Source organism: Rutilus rutilus (assembly GCF_951802725.1).
Source record: "Rutilus rutilus genome assembly, chromosome: 5".
NCBI classification, from domain to species: Eukaryota; Metazoa; Chordata; class Actinopteri; order Cypriniformes; family Leuciscidae; genus Rutilus; species Rutilus rutilus.
The window spans coordinates 38,430,475-38,454,612 of record NC_140213.1 but is presented as its reverse complement, the minus strand read 5'-3'; the positions used below and the strand labels follow the sequence as shown (position 1 = coordinate 38,454,612).

Here is a 24,138-nt window from a genome sequence, read left to right as displayed (position 1 = left end):
TTTAAGTCTCTTTTTTTGGTGTTAAATATTTTAATCAAGTTTTAATTAATTTAAAAAATATATAATTTAATGATGGCCCCCTTGTGGAGAACCATTTTAGATGATTCATGTAAATTAACTGATGGAAAAAAAAATTAGTCCCTGCATGTTCTACCATGATTGTGATTCTGTTGTAGTATACATTTACCTTCAAGTGTGTTACTTTCACCCTAATTGAGGAACAAATCTCTAAATTGATGAAATTATACATTTTATCCTTTTATTGGATGTATATAAAGCCCATTTAATAACTCCTATGTCATTAGCTTTATATTTCTAGCTTGCAGTATAGTTAAACTGTTTCAAATTATGATTAGCTAGTTCCTCACAAGCTACAACTTCAAAGTAACTTCCTCAACACTAGGTAACTAGATTGGGTAATACTGTCTCTTTTAGATTAGTCCCTGCTCTATGTATTAGATCTGTGTAGCTATGTATAGTTGTGTGTATAGATTAATGTGCATTTATGTTTACCATGAACTACCTAGGGATAACCATAATGAGACCGTAGTTTCATCTGGCTAGCAGTCCAAAATGCCAGAGTGCTCATCATAAACACATCATTACACACAGATCTACAGGCCACCGAGGAGCACAAATCTACAGTTAATTGGTAGAGAACTGTGAGGGATGATTAAGAAATAAAGAACGCTGGGAGGAGAGAAAAAAAAGACACAAGAAGCAAAAATCAACACTGGCTGCAGGACAATCAATCAAATCTGTCAGCGCCTTTACCACACTGTGTAATTTATTGGAATTGTTCTTAGGAAATGGGTACACTCTGTAATGTGTAGCTAAGATCACTTTGTAACACCTCGCAGCAGTTGACATTGAAACCAATCTTGGGCTGTGTCCTTTGATCTGTGACTCTGCCCTTTGTTGTCGTTGCCTGTTTTATGCTTTTTTTTTAAAAAATGAGTAGGTGAAATATCCCGGGTGGCGGTAAACGTTTTTTAGGTAGCGGTCTCTCCCCAGCCAGTAGAAATTATGCACAAATTATGTATTAGCAAGAAGTGACATGGTGTCATGGGATTTGCCGTTATGATTGAGGTCAAATGCATTATTGTTTTAGACAGAAAAAATTCTGTATTGTGATTTGGGGTCAAATGCAACTTTGACAGCGGTTGATTAGGCTTGAGGGATACATTTCGGAATCTATCAATCCAGTCTTAGCTGACAGTGCGCTCACTAGATGATTATCATGATGGTGTATTGCTTAAGCACAGGTCAGGTGTGTGTGAGTGCTGCTGCAGTGTTTAAATACGAGTCAGACCCGTGTGGTGTGTAAAACGGCCCGCTCTAACTCACTCTCTCTCTCTCACACACACACACACACAGGCTCTAGCAGACCTCTAAATCATGTTTCCTAATTCCCTGAGCCACATCTCAATCATTTTCCCTGCTAATTTGAGAGTCACCCTCATTTCTTTTTAAACGATTCATTTTCAGCACATTTGTACAGTAAATGGCCCCGATGTGTTCTACAATTTAGTCAATTACTGTTTCAGCCACTGGGGCTCCAGGGAGGCCGAGCACACATGGCCTGAAGGTACCATCTCAATAATTGTTTCAGGAAAGTTGGGAATGGATCGGTAACGCTGTGTTCTACTTATTGAAATGTCAATTGGAGCCAGGACTTCACACTTACCATTCTCTATTTATACATTTCTATGTTCCATTAAAAAATTATAGATCTCTTTTCCTCTTATGCGTCTGACCTGAAGCAAGGAGAGTGCAACAGATTGTTTGGTTTGTGTTTTTCACATTTGCTTTTCAGTTTAAACCTTTTTTTATATTGGAGGGAAAGGAATGTGCTTTTATATGTATCATAGGTTAAGTGATCATAATTAACATATTATGACAATGTCTTTCTGTTGTTGGATTTTTCATTCGTAGGAATTGCGGTGTGGTGCTTCAGTTGAAGTGAAGTGCTTCAGTGCAAACAGTACTTGACTCTTTGACGGCTCTTCACAAGGTAATTCTTGACGATTCTTGATTCAATTTGCTTACATTTAGTTAATGAATTTGGTATCATTAACCAATGAATAACAATCTTCCACAGCATTTTTTAATCTAGATAAATCCTGATTTGTATTGCTCATTTATGTTTCATTTACACAACTTGAAATGGTTAAAATCGAGTAGAATAATGTAGAAATGAACACTAACCAAGATTAAATGCTGTAAAAGTATCAATTGTGCCCATTACATATGTATTTTAGGTATATTAGGTTTTTTTCTGCTCCGCTCTGTTTCTATTTCGCATTTTCCACCAGTGCACAATTTTTCATTCATATTATAACTCAGGGACTACATGTAATTTTTCAAAGGGCCATAAAATTTGCAGAACTTCTCCTGAGGTCCTCTTTAATTACAAATTAATTAAACCAGAATCAATTAAAAAAATGAGATCCCCTTAAATGAGGTCTTAATGGGTGTTAATGAGGGGGAGAATGTGTAACTGGACCAAACAATGTGACCTGCAGACCCCAATTAACAAGCTAATTTTTTACCATTTATCTTCTGTTTGGACAAATGTCATTAAATTTAGATTATATAATGGCAGCTTGCATCGCATGTTCCATTGGTGATCAACCTACTCTTGGCTATAAGGTTTGGTAACACTTTATTTTAAGGTGACAGTTACACGTTGCACTTACTATAGTAATAACAGTAAATTTTGCATAATTACAAGTAACTAACCCTAACCCAACCGTAACTCTACATGTAGTTAATTAATATTACTCAGTACATATTTGAATAAGTACAATGTAAAATAAAGTGTAACCTATAAGGTCTTATTGAAATTGATCAAGCTAGTATGCGATACTCCGATCTAATCACAGAATATGCGTATTGAAGAAGCGCCTATATCAAATTACCCTTTTGCACTTTCAGGATGGTGACCTTAATCTAAAATGCATCGTCTTTTGTTCATTCTCTCTTAATGCTGGCCTATTAAACAAGCCTGTTTATTAGATGCTAAGGCTGGTGTGGCATTAAGCAGTCAGTCTATCAGTATGTATTAAGTTGTCACTATGAGGTGATGGAGGGGGACGCAGTGAGCCCGAGCCGGGCCAGTCTGCTGAGATGGACCCAGGCCTATTAACTCCTATTGACAGTGACACACATGTGGCCTCCTCAATGAGTGGTTCCTTATTGATTTTTCTCTCTAGCGCTTTTCACTTCCCCTTTCATGCTGCTGAGGGGAGATCTTTATCTTGACTGATTGGCGACGTGAATTGTCTCGCACATGGCTGATACGTCCCGGAGTTTTCGCACATAGGTCTGTTTATATATTATTACTGTTTTAACTAATACAGTTAGGCCCGATAGACAGTTTTATTATGTTGTCGTTGAAGCCACGCATCAAGTAAATCACGTAAAACATCAGATAAGGCTCGTCATTGCTCTCCCAAGCCACAATCTTTCCTGCCTCTGTTGCCAAAATGAACTCTGACAGCAGATATCGACTTAATATCAGGCCAGGCCACTGGGAGAAAAAAAATGATTATCCTCTGGTAAAATCAGCTATCGATGGGCAAGCAAATAGCTTCCACCTCACACCTTGAAGAGATTTATTGATATAGGTTATTTGAGACGGCTGACACACAGGGGAGGGTACGGCAGTAGGAACGGGAACACGGTGGCGTATTGGGTTTGTTATTGGCTGTCTGTGGTCATGTAATATGTCACACTCTCTTATTTTTCACTTAGCTGTGTCACTTGCATTTGACTCTGTTGTTCTGTCTGGATATGTGGTTTGCAAGAGCTAGATAAAATTGCTTTTTGGTATTTTTTTTAAATACTTTTTGGGTAACTCCAAAAAGGCTGAAACCTTAATTGGCAATCTAAAAGGTAAACTAAGTAAAAAGGCTTAAAATTACAGTATATATTTCCTTTCTTAAAGTGACCATCGATCATCAGGAGCAAATAAGGAAGTGGACATTTATTTTTGTTTAATGCTACATGATTTTTGAATATGCTGAAAAAAAATAACGTAAAAGGATACAGCTTTACTCCTCTGTCATCCTTTAAGTTGTTCCAAACCTATATGAATTTCTTTCTTCCGCTGAACACAAAAGAAGATATTTTGAAGAGTTTCGTTAACCGAGCAGTTTTTGGACCCCATTGACTTCCATAGAATTTTCAATTTTCAAAGTCAATGGGGTCCATCAACTGTTTGGTTACCCATATTCTTCAAAATATCTTATTTTGTGTTCAGCAGAAGAAAGAGATTCATACAGGTTTGGAACAACTTGAGGGTGAGTAAATGATGACAGAAGTTTTATTTTTGGTTGAACTCTCCTTTTAATGCAGTAAATTACAGTCCTCCAATGACTGCTATGTTTTTCTTATACCGTATATCTATAGTCATTATATAGTATATTTATAGTCATGCATGTACATCCAAAATACATTTGCATCTGCTCGAATAAAATTGCCACAGCAATGCATAGAGAAGATTGGTGCTTAGATAAGTTCACCAGTTTTTATGCAAGAAAAAAAAATCACTAAAATGATGTGCTTTGTTATTGTGAATCATTTTATTTTTTTTATTTCTGCATATTTTTTACACAGTATTTGCACATTTATCCAAGAGAAGCTAGACGCAGCCTGTAAGTGAAATGCTTATCAAATTCTCTCTCTGGTTTCCAAGCATCAGAACAATTCTTATATTGATTTTGAGTTTGAGGGATGAGCACATTTCCCGACATGCACAGATTTAGTTTGGTCAGATCATCCTTCTCTATTATCAACAATGTCCACACCCTAATAACTTTATATGTCATGTCTGGCCCTGCCATCTGAATCTCGGCAATCTCAAGCGCTTTATTTCGATTAAAATTATTGATTACCCTCCTTACTATGAACAATATAAGAGCAATTTTAAGACGTGAAAGACCAGACGTCTATTAATGAAAAATTAACCTTGAGGGATTTCAGCTTGCTGCTTAATGTCATAGACGTGCAAGTTGCAACCATAGCTCACTATTGCACTGTGGTGTTTTTATGACAGCATAATTGGAGATGAGCAGAAGCACCTGACTAGCCTGCATTCAGGGAAAGTCAATACTGCAAGCCAAACAACTTCTCACTCAATTGAACTCTACAGAAAATCCATACAGCACAGCACTGTCCCTTTATGGCAGTGAGAAATAGCCCTGTCTCATTTAAAGCTGCAATGCCTTGCTTTCCAAGCAGTGATTCACGTGATTTTATTATTGTTTTTTTTGTTTTTTTCTCCTTAAAACATGATGCTATGAAATTTCACAGATTTTATTTGAAAATAATGGTGGTGACAAGTATTAAAGGAATATTCTGGATTTATTTAATCTTAAATGACAGCATTTGTGGCATAATATACAAAAAAAAGAAGAAATTTGACTCAAACCTTGTTTTCTTTATATAAAAAATACAAGGTCATTTTTGGAAGATTTAAAAGAAGAAATGTGCCATGTTTGTCATGGCAGCAAATTTTAAAATGGGATATAACTTTACACAGAAAAGGTTAGTAAGCATTTTATCACAATAAAGTCATGTTATGTGAACATGCATATTGTTCACATGTTGTAGCTGTACTATAGAAACGGAGTATTTTGGCACCATTCACTTCCATTGTAAACCAGATTTTTGCTTTTATGAAAATTGCGACAAATTGAAATTAATTTGTGTGCTTTTATGCTACAAGTGCTGTCAGTTGAGATTAACTTGAAGTGAACCTGGAATATTCCTTATTGTTATACTTGTAGTATAATCATTTTAAAGGGATAGTCCACCCAAAAAATTGTTGTCATTCCAAACCTCTTTGACTTTCTTTCTTCTGTGGAACATGAAAGAAGATATTTTGAAGAAAGTTGTTAACCAAACAGTTTTGGTTTCCATTGACTTTAATTGTATGGACAAAAAATACAATGGAAGTCAATGGGACCCGAAACTGTTGGATTGCCAACATTCTTCAGAAGACAGAAATGCATAGTGCTTTGGAATGACTATCCCTTTAATATTACTATAACTGTATATTAATGATATTTTAATGTTATCATGAGTGTATAATAATTCCGTAAGATCATAACCGTTTTCTGTGACTGTGTGTGAGTTTTCTGTATTCATTCGATCCTCCAGAGAGTGGCATACCTGAGTAGGTCAGACCTTGACATGGAGCCAGATGTACTGTATTTTCTATGACGCTGGCTGAGCTCACCCCTGTTGCCATTTGACTGGGCTATAATTTGTTTTTGTACCCCAGTGCTTGTTGCCTGTGATGTAAAACACAAAGCGCTCTGATGGTGCTTGCATGCAGTTATTTGTATCAGAATAGGGCATCTGGGATATGGCCCTATATTGCCTTTTTGGAATATAATTCAACCCACTGGTCTATGGGGCTTTAAACCTGCATTTTTCCCAGCCCGTGTCATTACAAGGCCATAACAAGTGGGTTTTTTTTTTTTTTTTTTTTTACTTTGACAAGCACATACACTCACTACTATCTACTAAAAACTACTTTTTGCGCACCACCTGCTCGAGACGAAGATATTTTGAAACCTGACACTTCCATTGTTGGTGATGTGGCTGTTTAATCACTTTCTAACTCTGTAATTAAAGCCCAAGAGAAGCTTTGAAAAGGTAAAAGGAAAGAAGCATTTAGACGTAGCCAACGTTATGGCCTTGCTGTAATTGAAACTGCGGATGTTCCTCCGTGCCTATTGTCTTTGGAGTGCTCCTGAAAACTACCTCACACTGAATACTTTATATATAACTGTAGATTCAGAGCCGTGCTGTGACCTGAGCGTGGTGGCCGATTTGATACCCGAGGCCAAATGGTATCATACCCTGAAGGTGAGCTGATCTGCCTCTCTCACTCTTTCTCTGAGCCATTCAGAGTGCAGTAAAGGGTCTTTTAGAGTGGACAATGAATAGTGCATGGCCAAGCTTTCATTACAGGCCAGACTAGATTGTAAATAAGATACAGGAAGACCAGGATAGTGGAGCGCCGTCGCAGGGGTCAGACGAGTCTGGGTAGGTAGGAGCTGTCAGTCAAATCTTCCATTCATTCCCCAAGGTTACCAGGTATACACAGCGGCATGGGTCATTTTCTTCGGATTTAATAAGAAGATGGGTCTATTTAACCAGAAAGGTGGGATGAAAGACTTTTTTTTTTTTAAATTGCATCCGTGTCCTTTGACTCCTAGTTATTATACATTGCTTTGAATAACTCTGTCGATACAGAAAGTAAAGTGCTCACACGTGCCATATGATGGTGGAAAGAAATTGAGAAAATCCATATCCGGCAACAAGATTGCAAAACTAACTGCGAAAAAGTGTCAGAAGGCCATCGTAGAGATGCGGAAGCGTTTAACGGCGCAGTTGCTCAAAGGCTGTATCGGTTTTGCTCAGGAAAAACATCTTGTGCTGACAGAAGTCTAATTACCTTTGTGCTTGCATACATGGAAGAGGGTAATCACTATAAACTGTCAGACACCATAAGGCTCCTTACGCTTCAAAATTAATATCTCTCTCTTCATTTAATTAAGAAATGAAAGTGTTGCTTAACAGGTATTGATTGTGGCTCATAGGAAATGTAACCCATCAGTGCTAAAAGGCCCTTGACTAGAAGTTCAAGAGATAATGCAGAGAGCCCTGTGAGAGGTGGAGGTAAACCTAACCTCACACTGACAGCTTTCATCACTGATGCCCTCCCTGCCTTCTGCTCAATAGAATCAGGTGAATAGATCTGATAGGGGTCTCGTACATGACCACTTTAAAGTGATAGTTCACCCAAAAATGAAACTTATGTTATTATTTACTTACCCTCATGCCGTTTTAACCCCGTAGGAATTTTTGTAGAGTATCCTGGCCACTCTTTTCTGTATAATGAAAGTGAATGAGGAACTGGGGCTGTCAAGCTCCAAAATGTGTCATAAAGGAGCATAACGTTTTCCATATGACTTGAAGTTCTCTACAGCCATATGATAGTTGTGTGAGAAGTACACAGACATTTAAGTTATACATTACCAGTCAAAAGTGGACATTCTTGTTTATAACGCCGTTATTAACTAACTTTTTAAACGGTCTTTAAATGTATGCCAGGTATTTATTGAATCTTTTGTTGACATAAACTAGCTCTCCTAGGTGCGTTCAAGTTTATAAAAGAAGTAGCCTATAAACTTTTTGTGAAAAATCTTTTAAATCTGATATTTTCAATGAACCCAGTTTACAAAACCAGTCGGAATGATTCGTTCACAAATTTGACTGATCTGGTTCTTGAGTTCTGTAGCAGCTCACTGGAGGGGATGTTTTTCACTGAATAACCATTTATATTTCATTCTGTTCCTCATACAAACATATCATGTGGTTTCAGAAGACTTTAATGCACGCACTGTGAACCCTACTGCTCAAAATAATTGTTTCATTTAAGTTTACCTGACTCTAATTAATTAAAGTAGTTCAATCAAATGAACTTTTATGAGTATGTAGAACTTTTAGTTATTTTGAGTTCACAAAACTGACTTATTTTATGTCATCTGAATTGTTTCGTTGTTTTGAGTTTTATGAACTTTTTTCATTTAATTCAGACAAACTAAAATTTAACTGAAACTGGGCTGGGATTTCTATTTCCCAGCATGCTTTGCCATGACACTCGAAAGGGAGAGTAAAGGCCGAAATTCGCGTCCAAAATTTTCGCACGTTAAAAAATAAATACGACCTCACATTATGTCAATCACGCTTGTACACTGCCTCCGAAACTTTAGTCTGTCAAAAAAAAAATCGAATCAGGTTCGATTTTCTGCGTTTTTCGCATCGGTAGCAAGCATTTTGAATGGTGTTTTGACAATTCAGAACCACCGAATCACAAAAGCGAAAAAACGCGTGTGCAAGGGCCTTAAATGCTAAAATAAGTGTTATAATGTTTTTTGTGCAAGATTAATGTTAAGTGTTATGCCAATTTAGAAGAGTTTCTGTCATGTGGGTTTTTTGGGGGTTACCATCATGGTGACGAGTGGAGTATGAGCTTGGTTTCAGAACAGATTTTTAAGTATTCTATATTGCCATATTCATTCAGCAATTGCTTTGCTATACTAATGCTATCAAAGCATTGTGTTACCAATTAGCAAGTTAACATTTACCGAATCAGTTAATGAAAGTTAGCCAAGTTTCCGCTACAAAAATATTTGTCGAGATTACTTGATCATTTTAAGTTTTTATATATATATATATATGAATTAGCCTACTCAAATATTTCAAGTTGAGTAATTCAAATTTATGAGTATAAAATACAAATCTGCCAGTTCTGCCTACTTAAACTTTGAATTTCTTAACTTAAAAAATGTTGATGTAACTTGTAATTACCTAAAAAACAAATAGTTTTGCCACATTATTTGGGTTTACAGTGCAAGTCATGTGCACCATTTTCATGACATGGTTCTAATTCACTTTCATTTTACAGAAAAGAGTAGCCAGTGTAATTTGAATGACGATGCAAATGATGACAGAATTGTCAGTGTTTGAGCTATTCTTTTAATCACAGTTGTCTGAAGAAACGCCATTTTTGAATGCAGGAAGAGTTGGGACTTTACTGATGTGTCAATAATAACTTCTCTTTTTTTAAGAGCAATATGATGTCCTGTCTGGTGTATTCCACTCCCCAATGCTTGTTAAATGTTAAATGATCATCATGGATTCTGTAAATGTCTGTGTAGTGTTTCTCCCTCTCTCTCCCCCCCTCTGTGTGTCACTCTTTGTTACTCTATCAGATATCTGATCTCAGAGTCTGAATGAGCCAGCATTATAATTTAATCATCAGCCCCTCTCTTTTAATCGGCGTGTAACCTGATGCACTCTGGGATCTTGTAAGAGTACACTGAGTGAGGCCCGTGTGCTGACAAACTGATGGGCCCATGTTGCCCTCTGAATAGATCAGCGAAGCTTGCCCATAGACCCAAGCTGGCCCACCTAACACCCGAACAGTGCTTATCTGAACATCTCTGAACCGTGAGGCTTACTTACTGCTGGAGCACCTTTATTTACTGCCTTATTTACTGCTGCTCACTCACATTCATTCTCTTAAGCTGTCTGGCTGGAATAAGTCTGCAATGTCATATACTACATTACCAGTAAAAAGCTTGGACACATCTATTCATTTTTGATGATTACTTTTTCAAAATGTTGCTAGAATAATAGTAAAGTGATGAAATAAGAAATGAACACAAACTTGTGTATTATGTAGTCAAATCATACACAAATATTTTATATTTTATTCAATTATTATTCAATTATTATTATTTAAATTTTAGTTTAAGTTTGAGTAATTTTGATAAATGTGACTGATTTTTTTTTTTTTTTTTTATGATTTTTTTTATATATATATATTTATTTATTTTTGGCTTTAATTTGTTTTTTTTTATTTCCGTTTTAGTTTTTTTTTTTACCGGTCGCCGAGAGTGTTCAACTTTGTGTAAAATGCAACGCTCATCACTGTTACTTTTTACCCAGCCGTCCAATCACAGTGTAGGAGGGGCGGGACAAATACAACACCGACCAACCGCCACGTTCTGCTTGTACAAACAATGTCAACAGACGATAACAACAAGAATAATAACGGAACAAAATCATTTAAAACAAGAGCTAAGGCAAATACTTTAACTTGTATCGACATTTTTATATAGAAACAAAACATAAACAAACTATCTGTGGAATGAGATACTAGTAACACTTCCGTGGATATTCGGAGCATCACTTGTACCGCATGAGAGCCGAGTCAGCTCTGCGAGGTTGTAGTGGCCAGTGATGGTCATCGTGATTCGTGCCCCTGGTGACGTGTGGTCCACTGGGGGAGAGAGATACAGCAGAGGGTGGGTGATGAATGACCGTGTTCAGTGGGGGGATTGTAATTGTCCTTCTCTAATTGTTAGGTGAGCACAAAAGGCACATTTTGTAATTGAACTGTTTAACTGTTGGTATTGAGCTGAGAGAGCTATTTTGTCCCTAGAATGACCTCTGTACCTTACTGTCTTTCTCTGTCTCTGTCCAATTGTTTCTCCTACTCCTAATCTGCTTGTTGTGCTGTCCATGGTGCTGAGATAGTTCACATTTACCTTTTCGGGCCAAGGACCCCTTAGTATACATAGACTGAGCCGGTATCCCTGGTTGTATATTGCATACAATTGAGTGTTGCAGTCTTCTCTATAAAAATGTACATACAGTATCATACTAATTTATTCATACACTTTATTATGCTTACTTCCAAAACCATAAAAAAGTATATCAATAAGGATTATGGCTTTGTAATATACAATTCATCAAAGGTTGGGGGTCGGCAAGATGGTTTTGAAGAAGTCTCTTATACTCACCAAGGCTGCATTTATCAAAAATACAGTAAAACAGTAATATTGTGAAATATAATTGCAATTCAAAATAACAATACTGTTTTTTTTTTATGCTGTGGATCATGATGTTGGACCTCACCTGTAGTCTTAACTAAAGAATTCAACCCATCCCGTCCTGTCTACCTGTTGACTGTGATCCCACACGAACCGTCATGCGAGATTTGACCAATCAACAGGTAGACAGGACGTCTTCTCCTGTAGAGTGAACTCCAATCAGAGAAAGTTTGTCTCTCTTGTATCAAGTTTTATTACCTCTATCTGGAGATGTCTGCATGAAATATAATATCAAGCCTATAGTACTTCACAAGGTCAGTCCTAAATCTTTTTCTATATGGTTATTAATTAAATAGTATTTTCAAGCAAGGTACTTCCAAACCATCTGACAGCTTTTGTGTGCATTAAACTGTTCTTTCTGCCTTTTTTAATCTCTTTTTCTTTGCTTTTTGCCTTTAGTAAAATATAAGGCCAGTCTAAATGTGAAACAGCTTAACAAATCCACAGGCATCCATCCATTCACACCTCTCGGCTTGAACATGTCTGTGTTAAGAGCTGTTAGATGTACCGTTGGTCAGTTTGTGTGTGTTAAAAGCTACATGGGCAGATGCAGTCTGCTTTTAATGAGTGGGGAACCAGGGGAATGGCAGTAGTTAACATCGAGAAATGCTGGGATCATTTAGTCCCCTGTGGCTCCTGACAGTGACTTAATAGTTGCACATTTTTGAGTGCAACCAAATTGCCTTTTTGCCTTACTCTAATGCATTGTCTGACTCTCCATCTATAAAGACTGCTTAAGACCTCTGACACCTCTCTTCTCTGTTCTCTTCTGAAGAATATGATGTTTGCATTAACTGAAGTGGTGTAAAACCAGTAACTGCTAATGGCTCTCACAGTCGTAGTAACAATGTTGACTTTGTATAGTGAACTATCATACTATTGGAAATTATAAATTGGATAGTTAAAGTCTTGTCCCAGACTTCTGATTGGTCAAAGCAGCATTCCATCTGTGTTTTATTATTATTGGTATTAGTAGTAGTAGTAATAGTAGTATAGTAATAATAATAATTAATAATATTTTTAAAAGTATTATTATATGTATGTGCATTTTATTATTGTTATTATTATTAATAATAAATATTATTTATTGATTTATTTAGTAAACATTTTATAAAAACTAATGTCAATAATCATAATCTAGTATCATCTAATTGATTAATTAAAAACTTTTAAGGTTTGAGTTATTATTTTGTAGGTTATGATTAGTTACGCCATGTTTAAAAGAAGTAGTAGTAGTATTAATAATAATAATTAATAGTATAAAAAACTGTCGTGCTGTCAAATCAAATAATCGTGATTAATCACATCTAACATAAAAGTCTGTAAATGCATATGTTTGTGTATATATACACACACACACACACACACACACACACACACACACACACACACACACACACACACATATATGTCTAAGTCATATGACTTAAGGTAATTAAGATACACCTGAGAGCTCAGACCATACATGAGCAAACCTGAGGACGCTATATGCGAAACGCGCTGTTCACTCTGAATAAAATAAAGTCAATAGTGTGCGGTAGAGTGTTCTTATTATTGTCATTCAAGTTCGTTCCCGCAATCTACCTGCACCTAACCAGGCTGTGCATGGACCCTGGGTTTAATTTGGAAATATATATATACACACACACACACACACACACACAAACTTTGTTATATGTGATTAATCGCGATTAATCGATTTGACAGCACTAATATATAATATATAAATATATGTTTTTATACTACTAATTATTACTACTACTGTCAAAAAAAAAAAATATATATATATATATATATATCTACTGTATTCATCTAAATATTATTTTTGTTTATATTTATTTATTTATTTATTTATATTAGTAACCATCTCATAAAATCAATTCTCAGTATTCATTGCTGAAGGGGTTGCACGCCAGGATTGTACTCATAATATAGTATCACTGGCACATTTAGTGTCACATTTTAGCCCACGATGAAGACGAAGGAGAGAACAGTAACAGTCTTTATTAAACTTTATTTAACTCAGAACAAACACTAATAATCTCAGAAACTAAAATGACCCCATACATTAACGAGAACCGACAAGGAGTAACAGAAACATAGGGATTAAATACACTGAGCAAACAAATGAAAAGCAGGTGAAACTAATCAGTAACTATGGAAACAAACTAGGGCATAATCAGTCATCTAGGAAACTTAATGACTGGGAAAAGGAAACCAGGAACAAAACCAAACAAGAACTCAAAAACTCCTGACAATCGCCGCCTTACTGCTTAATTGTAGCAAAGTTTGAGTTATTATTTGGTACGGTTAGGATTAGTAACGCCTTATTCTTACAGCATTACTGCACATCCTCCCATTCTAGCTCACCGAGAGACCTTCCTCTCTATTCTTTTCCCTGCCCTCTGTGGTCCCATCAGTCCTGCAGTCATTAAGACTCCACACTGCATCACCCTGCTTTCCCTCATGGCCACACACCCATTGTCTCTCAGCACAAAACTGCCCATGTTGTAATTACCATTAGCACAAACAAGAGAGCGGCTTCATTGATATGCTGTTGTTGGCTGGGCAAGTGGCGGGCTGGCACACAATAGCCTGGGCGTAGAGGGGGCTGTTTGCACCAGGGACACGGGGCAGAGCTGCCTTCTTTCTGAATGCACCAGTGCAGCCCGAGCCACGCGCCATTCACTACACGCACCAACTTTAATTAATTTTCATTCGTCTATCTCCTGATGTTTCAGTGATGCAGACCCCCGCATCTCAGTCTGAAAGGAACCATCTACCCATCTACGGCTGTCAAAAGGGCTGGTTCTGGTTCTCCGTTTTAAGAAACCACCCCCTGAGACTGCGTATTGTCTTTAGCGTCAGTGAATGTGTGTTTCAATGCAGGTACATGATCATCACCGCAGTCCATTTTTGAAATAACAGTCTCGTTTTACACTTCAAAATGGCAGCCGTGTTGAGCTGATTAAGACTATTGATTCTACATCTGTTCTACGGACTTCCTGTGGCCACCGCAAATGGCTTTGCATCCCTCCCGTTTCCGTTTATTGACAGTTTGGGACATAATCTTGATTTTATTGGTAATTGATAGAACCATTTGAGTAAAAAATTCCACATGGCTTGATTTTGCACTGATTAAGCTGCGTTTCTCTTGGCCACATTTGTGCCTACTTTGATTCCTAGACATCTGTGGATAAGCCAGATCGTGAGACTCACAAAATTGCAGTGGTCTTGAACTTTGCCCGACTCAGATTAAGCCCCAGGAAGTGGAGAAGTGGATCCTCTTGGTGAGTAAGTCTTTTGTCCTTCATGCTGTTTGGGTGTTTGATAGACTGAAATGGCCTGCTGGGTCTTTGTAGGATGAAACAGGGCTTGAACTGTATGTTGTCTCTGAAGTGGTCCGTTGCTCATGTTAGCTTTAATATATGTAGTGCTCGACCAATGCTCATTGTAGTCACTGCGTTGAGTCACACCGCAGGAGGCCATAAAAAGGTGATTAACTAATGGTGGTGGTGCTTTAAGAAGAGAAATCCGGTCGTGGGAGCAGAGGTCTCTTCAAAGCCATTGGACGCCTATTAGAAGATTAAACCAGCTGTCCTCCTTCATGCCTCTGAGCCAGTCTGCCCAGCAGCAGGTAGCCTGACACCCAATAGAGAATGGTCAACACCATCATACCTCCCAGAATGGGAAGCTGACGTGCAAGATCACGAAATCATCAGAGCTGAGTAAAGGCAGGAATACACAAAATCGGAACAGGTTTGAAAACACTAGGCATCATACACCTGCCGACTTTGTCAATGGTTACTGAAGGTTTTGTATATATATTTACACTGAATCATTCCCTATCCCCCTATATAGTTCACTATATGCCATTTACTAAGAAAATAGTAAATGTGTGAACAAGTGGCAGATTTTAGCCGCAGCTTCAGCGTCTTTTTATAATAGGGGGCGGGGCGCTTTAGGTTCTAAAGAGCGTTTGATTGGACAGAAACTGAAGTGCAGAGTGATGTCATCAAAATCATTTATCCATATTGGCGGAAGTGAGAGACTGTAAGTTTTTAATGCTTATGTATTCTAAATGCGAATTCCGTCATTGTTGTGGAGCACACTAGCTTATAGATAGCAGTAACACATTCATACTAAAAGCCAAAAAACTTTTTTAATTTCATGGGGACTTTAAGTCCTTCCAAGAGCAGAGAAGGCATGGTCCGTTCAATCCCGAAATCAGATATCACAATTAAGCATGCAAATATAACCAGGATGAGGTCTTCTGTGTCATTTCAAGTCACCATCTTGTCTTTTTAAAGAATATTGCAGTATTTATTATAAATGATTTATCCGTGCATCACGTGCAAATACATGGGATCTCGGGAATCTTTAATTAAAATAACTTCCTCCCACTTGCAGCGATACTTATTCTCTTCTCTGATGACGTGTTTTGATGGGATAACCTGTCACTCACATGAGATTCGCAGCAATACCGAACGACAACAAATGTTTTTTCTTGTTTGAGAAGCCTTGAATATACGTGACAATAAGATTATCGCAACTTCTGTATCATGTCGACTTTAATCTTTACCTTAAAAAACTCAGTGGGTAGCTTATTCAGAAGGTATTCTGTGGCAACTCAATGTTGCCACTGAATACCTTCCATCCTGAATGAATAAGTGATAGTTGTTGACTTGCCCACATTAACATCTTCTCCCCTGCGGCCCATAGCCTGTGGCAGAGAGAAAGCACTGTGCCTGCCTCAGGGAAAACAGATGAAGTGGCTCCACACTCTGTCACTCATAGTCATAGAGATGGCGTTGAGGCCTGTGCGACTGGCTATTCCCAGTCGCGGTGTGCATGTGTGTATGTGTGTGTATGTGTGTGTACGTGTGTGTACGTGTGTGTACGTGTGCGCTCTGCCCCCGGCATGTCTCGTTTCAGAGTGCTGTCACTCCCTGCTTCCCAGCATCTATTAACACCGCCATTATCATGCTAATCTACATTGTATGATTACATAAAGTAATTTATGCACACTTTTATTGCAAGGCTACACACAGAGATGCTTCTCTACTTCAGAAACATGTAGGAAAATGCCTCTTTTGGCTGTCTAAATTTCGTTATCACTCAGTTTAATTGTGGACAGAGCTAACTTTCATTTTAAAGTGTCTTTTATTGTGCTGAGAAATCAGTGAAATCAATAACTCAGTGGTTTTCAAACAAATATATTTATTAATTAAAGAGTAAATATCCATCTGTTATGTGCTATATAAAAGTGCACTTCACAAAAAATCTAAATTAAAAATGTCCTAGTATTGTGTAGAAAAAAAGGTGCAAGTAATGATTTTAATTTGTTTTGGCTTAAGTATTATGAAAAGTAAAAGTCAATCATTTAATTTTGGAAGCAACTTGTATTTATAATATCATGCATGTTAAAGTGGGATCATCATATTTAGGGGTCGTTGGCATTTAAAAGTTTAGCAGTGAACAGAGTTCTAAACAACAAACAGAAGCATAACAAACTGTAGCTTGAGTGTAAGAAGCCAAAGATTCTCTCTGTTTCTCATTTAGTCACAGACACTGATCTAATTAGAAATGCAGAAGGCTGTTAAATTAAAATTGTATCACACTTATTAACATTTTAACTAGCAACCCCACCTTCCTCCGGTGCCAAACAAGGACACTCTCCCCACCAACACGTGGCAGTCGTACCCCCTTGATGAGAGGCCGTTTGTCAGTCGCCCGACGTCATGTTTTACACAGATTACGCTTTATATTGTTTACGCACTTTATGCAGGTCGCCCCACGCAAATGGCCTCCTCCTCTATCCGGGAGCATAAAGTGCAGCTTTTTCTCCCCATTTCTTGGCTCTACGGAAACACTAGTTGTTAATGGAATCCTATTTGTGCTCCTATTGGATGGGCTAATGGTCTCCCTTTGAGGGGAACGCTCCAAATTAAATAGCACAGATTCACATCTGTCAGACAAAACCAGGAGGCTCTTTGTAATCAATGACCCAGACCGGGAGAGGCTCCATGGGGGACTTTTCCTCCATGATGGTATCAAACATGAGGACACACCAGGGACAATGGAATCTCCCTCAGCATGATCTGCCTGCGTTCAGGACTATCTAGCGGAGGTAGAGGGGGGCAAATGGGGTTAATGTACATTTATAAAACAGGGGCGTAAAATACTTAAGCCAGGGTCTGATTTATAATACCACAATATGACCGAACTGTAAGAAGAAATCTCTCTCTTTCGTTTTTTTTTTTTTTCTTTCTGTGCAAATATTGCCGCCGGTGTTGTGTTAAAGTGTTGAACCCCATTAATTTTATCACCCCCCTCCTTTCTCTCTCTCTCTCTCTCTCTCTCTCTCTCTCTACATCTTTGAATTTTGTTTGGAGGAGAGGTAGAGCAGAGAGCCAAAGCGTGAGAGAGGGTATAGAGGCCTCCTGCTGCTGTGGAGATTTTCTCCTCGTTGTTAATTTTCCTCGCTCCATATGGCGCCACAGACTCCTCACCTGCGGGCTGTGGCAGGCTGGCAGTGGGAAGCGGGTGGAGAGGACCGGAAAAGAGCGGAGAGGAGAAGACAGGCTGGAGCGGGAAACGCCAACAGACGTCCTCAGGCCCAGCCTGTCATTTATACATCTGCGTGTGTACCGACCGGCCTCCCCTGTGCGCAAACACACTCACACGTGGCGTAAACGTACGTCTGAGTACGGCAGATTCTGAAATGTCAGGGGGTCAGGAGAGGGGACGGTTTGAGCTATGTTGCCCCTGCACCCTGTTTGTCAGGTGACACAGGCATGTTGCACTGGAGCTGAGGCTCAGTGTGTGTTTGTGTGCCCTGTGGCAGAGGGACGGATACATAGGGAAGATGTGGGAAGCTTTTCTTTGTTACTGGAGAGTAGAGGAATGGATGGGAGGGTTTCATCCTGGCTTGTCATTGATTAGAGAAGGCTCTTTAATTCCCTCTCACCCCATGGTGTGATTCATTTGCATGCTCTGGCAGGAGGTAATGGAGTTTTGTTTTACGATTCGCTCTGAAAATCCTTGAAGACATGAGACATGATCTGATGCATATGCAGCCGCCAGCGAATTGCCTTCTGATTGATTGTTTCTTTCGCGTTCTCTCTTTGCCTTTTCCTCTTCTCCCTCATTTTTTTTTTCTTTATGTTTGAAAGTATTTGTCATAGTATGATACAACTTTGAGAGCGATATGCGCGTGCTATCTGCATATACCAATATTGTTTTGATGTTGCATATATGATGTATAAATATGAAGATGTGTTTGGAAAGAGTGACACCTTTATATATGTTGTATGTAAATCATCTGGATGAGCTGAAAACAGGAAGTTCAACACTTGTCTGCAGTTATGTGTGTGTGTGTGTATATAATGCTCACGAAGGCTACAAGAAAATAGAAAATACAGGAATAAGTACAGTAATATTGTGAAATATTATTATATATTTTAAAATATTATATATTTTACTCCAGTCTTACTCCAGTCTTCAGTGTCATATGATCCTTCAGAAATCATTCTAATATGCTGATTTGGTGCTCAAGAAACATTTCTTATTATTATCGATGTTGAAATGCTGTACTTTTTTCAGGATTCTTTGATGAATTTGAAAGTTCACCTGAACCGCATTTATTTGAAATAGAAATATTTTGTAACATTGTAAATGTCACTGATCTATATAATGCATCTTTGCTGATTAAAAGTATTTGGGTAACATCCTCCCCATGTGACAACTAGCCCCTTTCTCAGATGTACTTGTATTTTGTATTTGTAGATATTTTTGTATAATGTTCACTAAAGATTTAATTGATTGTCTCATGCAACCACTTTGCTATATAGCTTTGCTAGGTTCATTTCTCTCATATCACTCCAGTCTTTTTATTTTCACAGGGAAAAAAAAAATCATTTATAATTTCATATCCATATTTATCCCAATAAGGCCCCTAATTTTTTCATTGAATACAAGTTGCACTTAGTAACGAGGCCTGGTTCTCTGCTAAATGACATTAAAATATAAAGACGTTTTATTCAGAAATGTGTTTATACATTAATTTCAGCAAGATCTTTTCTACAAAGTACAAACACTCATGCTCTCAGGGACACTTCCATATTATCATCTTATCTGATGAGTTTATTTGTGTGTTTGACTAAAATGTTCATTTAAACTCTTGTAATTGTTCTGCCCTAAAAGACGTGTGATATGAAGGACAGTATTTCACAGCCAAAGTGGTTATAATTACATTACGTTGTCTATCTGTTCTTTAAGAACTAGACAGCATTTGTTGATACCGGTGTGTGTGTGCGTGTGTTTGTGTCTTGGCATTTGACTGTGTGTGTGTGTGTGTGTGTGCGCCAGAAACTGGGGTTTCGGGTAGGGTCCTCGGAAAGTGGGTGTGATAATAAATGTGTCCTCTGCTGAGAGAGGCCGTGTCTGAGGTCACAGCTAAACCCATGTGCCGCCGGCACCGGGCCGGCCTATAATTCCCATACAGATGAACAGAGTGCTAACCTCTGTCCAGACGGAGCTAACTCGCCTGGATTTCATTTCACCCACAGGACTGTCATTTTGATAACAATGAGGCAGAGTGAAGAGAGACACGGAGGGCTTTCCTCTCCCCCTCTCTCATCTTACATCCTCCTTTACTCTTATCTCCATGGAGACCAAAGCCAAATGCCCTTGCTCAGCACCCAACGTCCTCCTTCAGCTTATTCTCTTCTGAAGTGAATTAGGGGCTCAAAAGCAGCTGTTGATCACAGGTAGTCGCCCTTTTTTTTTCAGAAACCCCCAAGGTCTGTCATTTAGATGGGTCTTGAGGTTGATTTTGTCTATTTTGGAGGGCTGTTTGTGGATTATTTGAAAGGGACCAAAGACAACATCTGTTGTTTTTTCAACTTCGGGCCTGCCTGACACACATTGTAGAGTTGCTAAACGTAATGTATTTATAACTTTTTACATGCAGCTCACAAAATAATGCAAAGAATCATTTATTAGAACCAAAGTGTCGAAATGGGCCAATACGGCTGATGAGAAATGGTGCGATGAGGAGGAAATATGCGCTTTTATGATTACTTTCAAACTCTACTCTGGAACCTTACCCATAAAGATAATAAATATGCAAATTAAACTGTACCATTCATTCCAGAAACATCTCATTTGAATTTTAACATGAAAAAAGCATTGTAATGTGATAAGTAATCAGTCTGCAAAATGTGCTAAATGCAAGTTTGAATTCCCTGTGAGATAAATAAGCGGGCGAAATGTGAGTTTTATTGCCGCTTTTAATGACAGTTCTTATTGACTTGGACAAATGGATAATACACCTAGCAAATGCGCATTAATATTATTTTCCAATTGCTCCGGCATGTGGTTGGCAATTAGAGTTATTTTAGCAATGCAGGATGAATTCATTATCCATGTCGACTGATACTTCATTTTCCAGCAGCAGAATGGATATTGTGTCAGGTAGGGGGTCTCTAGGTATTAACGCAGGGAGGGGGCGGGGGGGGGGGGGGCTTATTTGATTTAGAGAATGAATCAATAAATGCATTGTGGATTTGTCAAAGAGGCCCTGTAAAATGAGCAAGTAATTTACTGTGTCCCGTCCTGGAAATAGGGCATTGAAGAGAGGGCAATCTGTGGTGTCTCAGGCCTGTCCTCTGATAGATTGAGTCAGGACAGAAGAAAAGTTTCTGAATCCTACCCTTTATAACTCTGTTGAAAGTTGTTTTCTGTATTCTTACGTAATCGCACGAAGTTGATTGCTCAGTATTCTTAGATTTCTTTGGCGGTTGGCAAAAGGAAAGCTCGTCTTCTGCTGGCCTGCTTTTATGTTTGTTTTATACATACTAAGGACAATTTATTAGGAAATGCGCTTATCGCTAATGTCTCCCATTAATGTTTTTAGCAGGAAATGCACCAGGTACTAATGTCTCTTCTGACTCCTGTCTGATGTGAAGTCTTTTGCGTGAGATTACAATTATTTTTATTTTTTTTTACTTTTATTTTAAGATTTTATTTTATTATATATTATTTTATTTCATATATATACATATAATTTATCATTATTATTATTATTATTATTACCAAATGTTTTGAAGATTTTGACATGTCCTTAACTTTCTTTCATAGACATTTTTTTCATACATAGTCCTAGCCAAAAAACAAATTGGATATAGTCATCTCATTTTTTTGTGTGTCTTTTAACCCTGAGGAAACATGTCATTGTGTTATTGCTTTTGCACTCTTTCCTCTGTCTGTCTCATTTTGCCTTGATATTCCATTTGAGCATGATCATTGGACATGCAAATGTTGTGAATTTAAGTTGTTCAATCCTAAAAAAAAAAAAAAAACTGCCAGGACTTGTTACTTTTTGTTTGTGTTGAGAAAGAAATATGCGTTCTCATCAATCATTGCCATTCTGAAGTAAATGGATAGAGCTAAAAATCCATTTTTAAAGTAAAATATACAACATACACTTCGGCACGCTCCTAGATATGCTAATTCCCATTTATGGTTTCATGTCAACTTCAAATTAAATGAGCTTTTAATTGAAAATGAGAATTTTTGTGTGGGGCCTCTCTGGAAAAGTGTGGCATGGGAGCGACGCTGTTTTTTTTTTTTTTTTTTTTAGCCCGAGAAGAACGTTGTCGTAAGAGAGAAATCGGGAAAAACAACATTTGCGAATGGTTTGAGCCTATATGTGTGTTTCTTCAACCCTGCAATTCTCCAACAACCTAAGGGCTAGTGAAAGTGCAGTGTGAAATTAACGTTCTTTTCCGTATTCCCCCTCCAAATCAAGGCGCGGGCTATTAACATTTGTGTATTTTCATTATGGAAATGGTGTTAACACATGCCCACAGATTGCCACTAGCGATGCAATAATTTCCTCCCTGTGATCATAATGTGTCCGAATGAGTCGTTTTGATTATGACATGCTAATTACATATTGCCTCTCATCTTTTCTCAGTTTTTTTTTCCAGCTCTTCAAATTCACTCCATCCAGGGATCTTTAATAGTGAGCTTTTATGAGTTTGAAGGAAAGGGGAAGAGAGAGAGAGAGAGAGAGGGAAAAAAAAATATATCATCATGCCCCATGTTCCTGTCGGCAGTGCGAGACCCACGCTTCACTGGCTCCCTTTAAACTTCCCAAATTGCATTTCACAATGAAGAAATACCCAAGCCCTTAACTGCCTGTATTAGATTAGACACCATTAGACGTAATAGAACATTTCTACCCCTGTGATATTTTCATAAGAGTTTGATGCGTTTGATTAATCTGGGCACATTTTATTGCATTAATGATTTTTCCTCGCTGTTCCACTGTAAAGACATCATATGTAGGCTAATGCTGTTTTGTGCCCCCGCTCTCCCTCCTCTCTCTCTCTCTCTCTCTCTCTCTCCTTGTCTCTGTAGCCTGTTCAAGCCTGCGCGTTTATTGCAATGCATTGCTGATGAGGTGAGTCGCCGTCTTATGTGCTTTCACTCCTAAAGTCATTGGTAATGGAGTGGAAAGCTTATATTTTGTTTCCTAATGAAGCACGGTGGAGTTGCAGGCAGAGCGACTCCATCTCGCTCAGTAACACCAGACTCAACTGCCCCCAGCCATCCTGCTCTGAGCTTGAACCGGGCAGGCCAGGCAGAACCGCACAGCCGGCCTAAGGAGAAGGGGAGCTCGGCTGGCAGTACCCAGCATGTTACCCGGAGGCACTTTCAGACAAGACAGAACATGCAGATTGCAGACAAATAGGTAGAATCTTTCATTTGTGGCTTAACGTAAATTTGATTTTATGAATTGGTCATTACATGCAGCGGTGGTTCTCAGCTAGTTTTGCTTTAGGACCAATATTGATCCTACAGTTTGCAAGTGTTTAATGGAAGCTGAGTCATTCTCTTTTATATTGTGTATTTTTTGCAGTTTTTCTCAAGGAAGTCACGCTGCTGGTCCATATTGGCATCTACCTGATTTGGTTGGCTTTTTCCATGTGACGAAGTTGTGCCGAAAGTTTGACAACGAAGGATACGGGAAGTGTTTTCACCTTCCTTTTAAAAGTTAACTCTGTTTTATTACATGGTTAGTTGTATTTTATTGTTTGTTTGTTTTTCAATTCCAACAGACCTGCGACCCTCTTTCTTGGGTTGTGACCCCTCGGTTGGCTCAAAGCTTAGTTTACAGCTCATAAGTCATCTCCATGAAAAATAATTCTCAGTTATGAGCCCAAAAAAAGCTTTTACTCAGCGACATTTCATGCACTGCAACACTTACAGAAAAGACAGTCCGTGGCCTGCCCTGAGACGATAATATTATTGCAATACGCAATTTTGCTAGGTGAGAGGAAAAAAGATACAGCATTTGAACATTATTACTCTCATATGCCCCGAGTGTCTAAGAGAAGAGTTATTCTGAGTTATTCTGAGCCCAGCTTCAAGAGCAAGGTCATTTTTAAAACACAATGTTTCTGACATTAACTAGGTCACCATTCACTCGTGTTTCTCTCTCTCTCTCTCTCTCTCTCTCTCTTACCGACTTTCTCCTAAACTAACTTCATGCCACAGCTGATAATTAAACACACTCAATTATCCCAAATTTAATGGGATTCCGGCACCAGTGTTGTATTTAAAAGGTAATGAATAATATTTTAATTGC

General features: G+C 38.2%; 1 long non-coding RNA gene across 1 annotated transcript; it reads left to right on the top strand.

Moving 5' to 3' along the window:
• The first annotated feature begins 1,951 nt into the window (after positions 1 to 1,951).
• LOC311290733 lies at positions 1,952 to 23,132 on the top strand. Its single transcript, XR_014627447.1, has 3 exons — positions 1,952 to 2,014; positions 22,908 to 22,950; positions 23,032 to 23,132. It is a non-coding gene; the product is annotated as an uncharacterized lncRNA (long non-coding RNA).
• Positions 23,133 to 24,138: the final 1,006 nt, after the last annotated feature.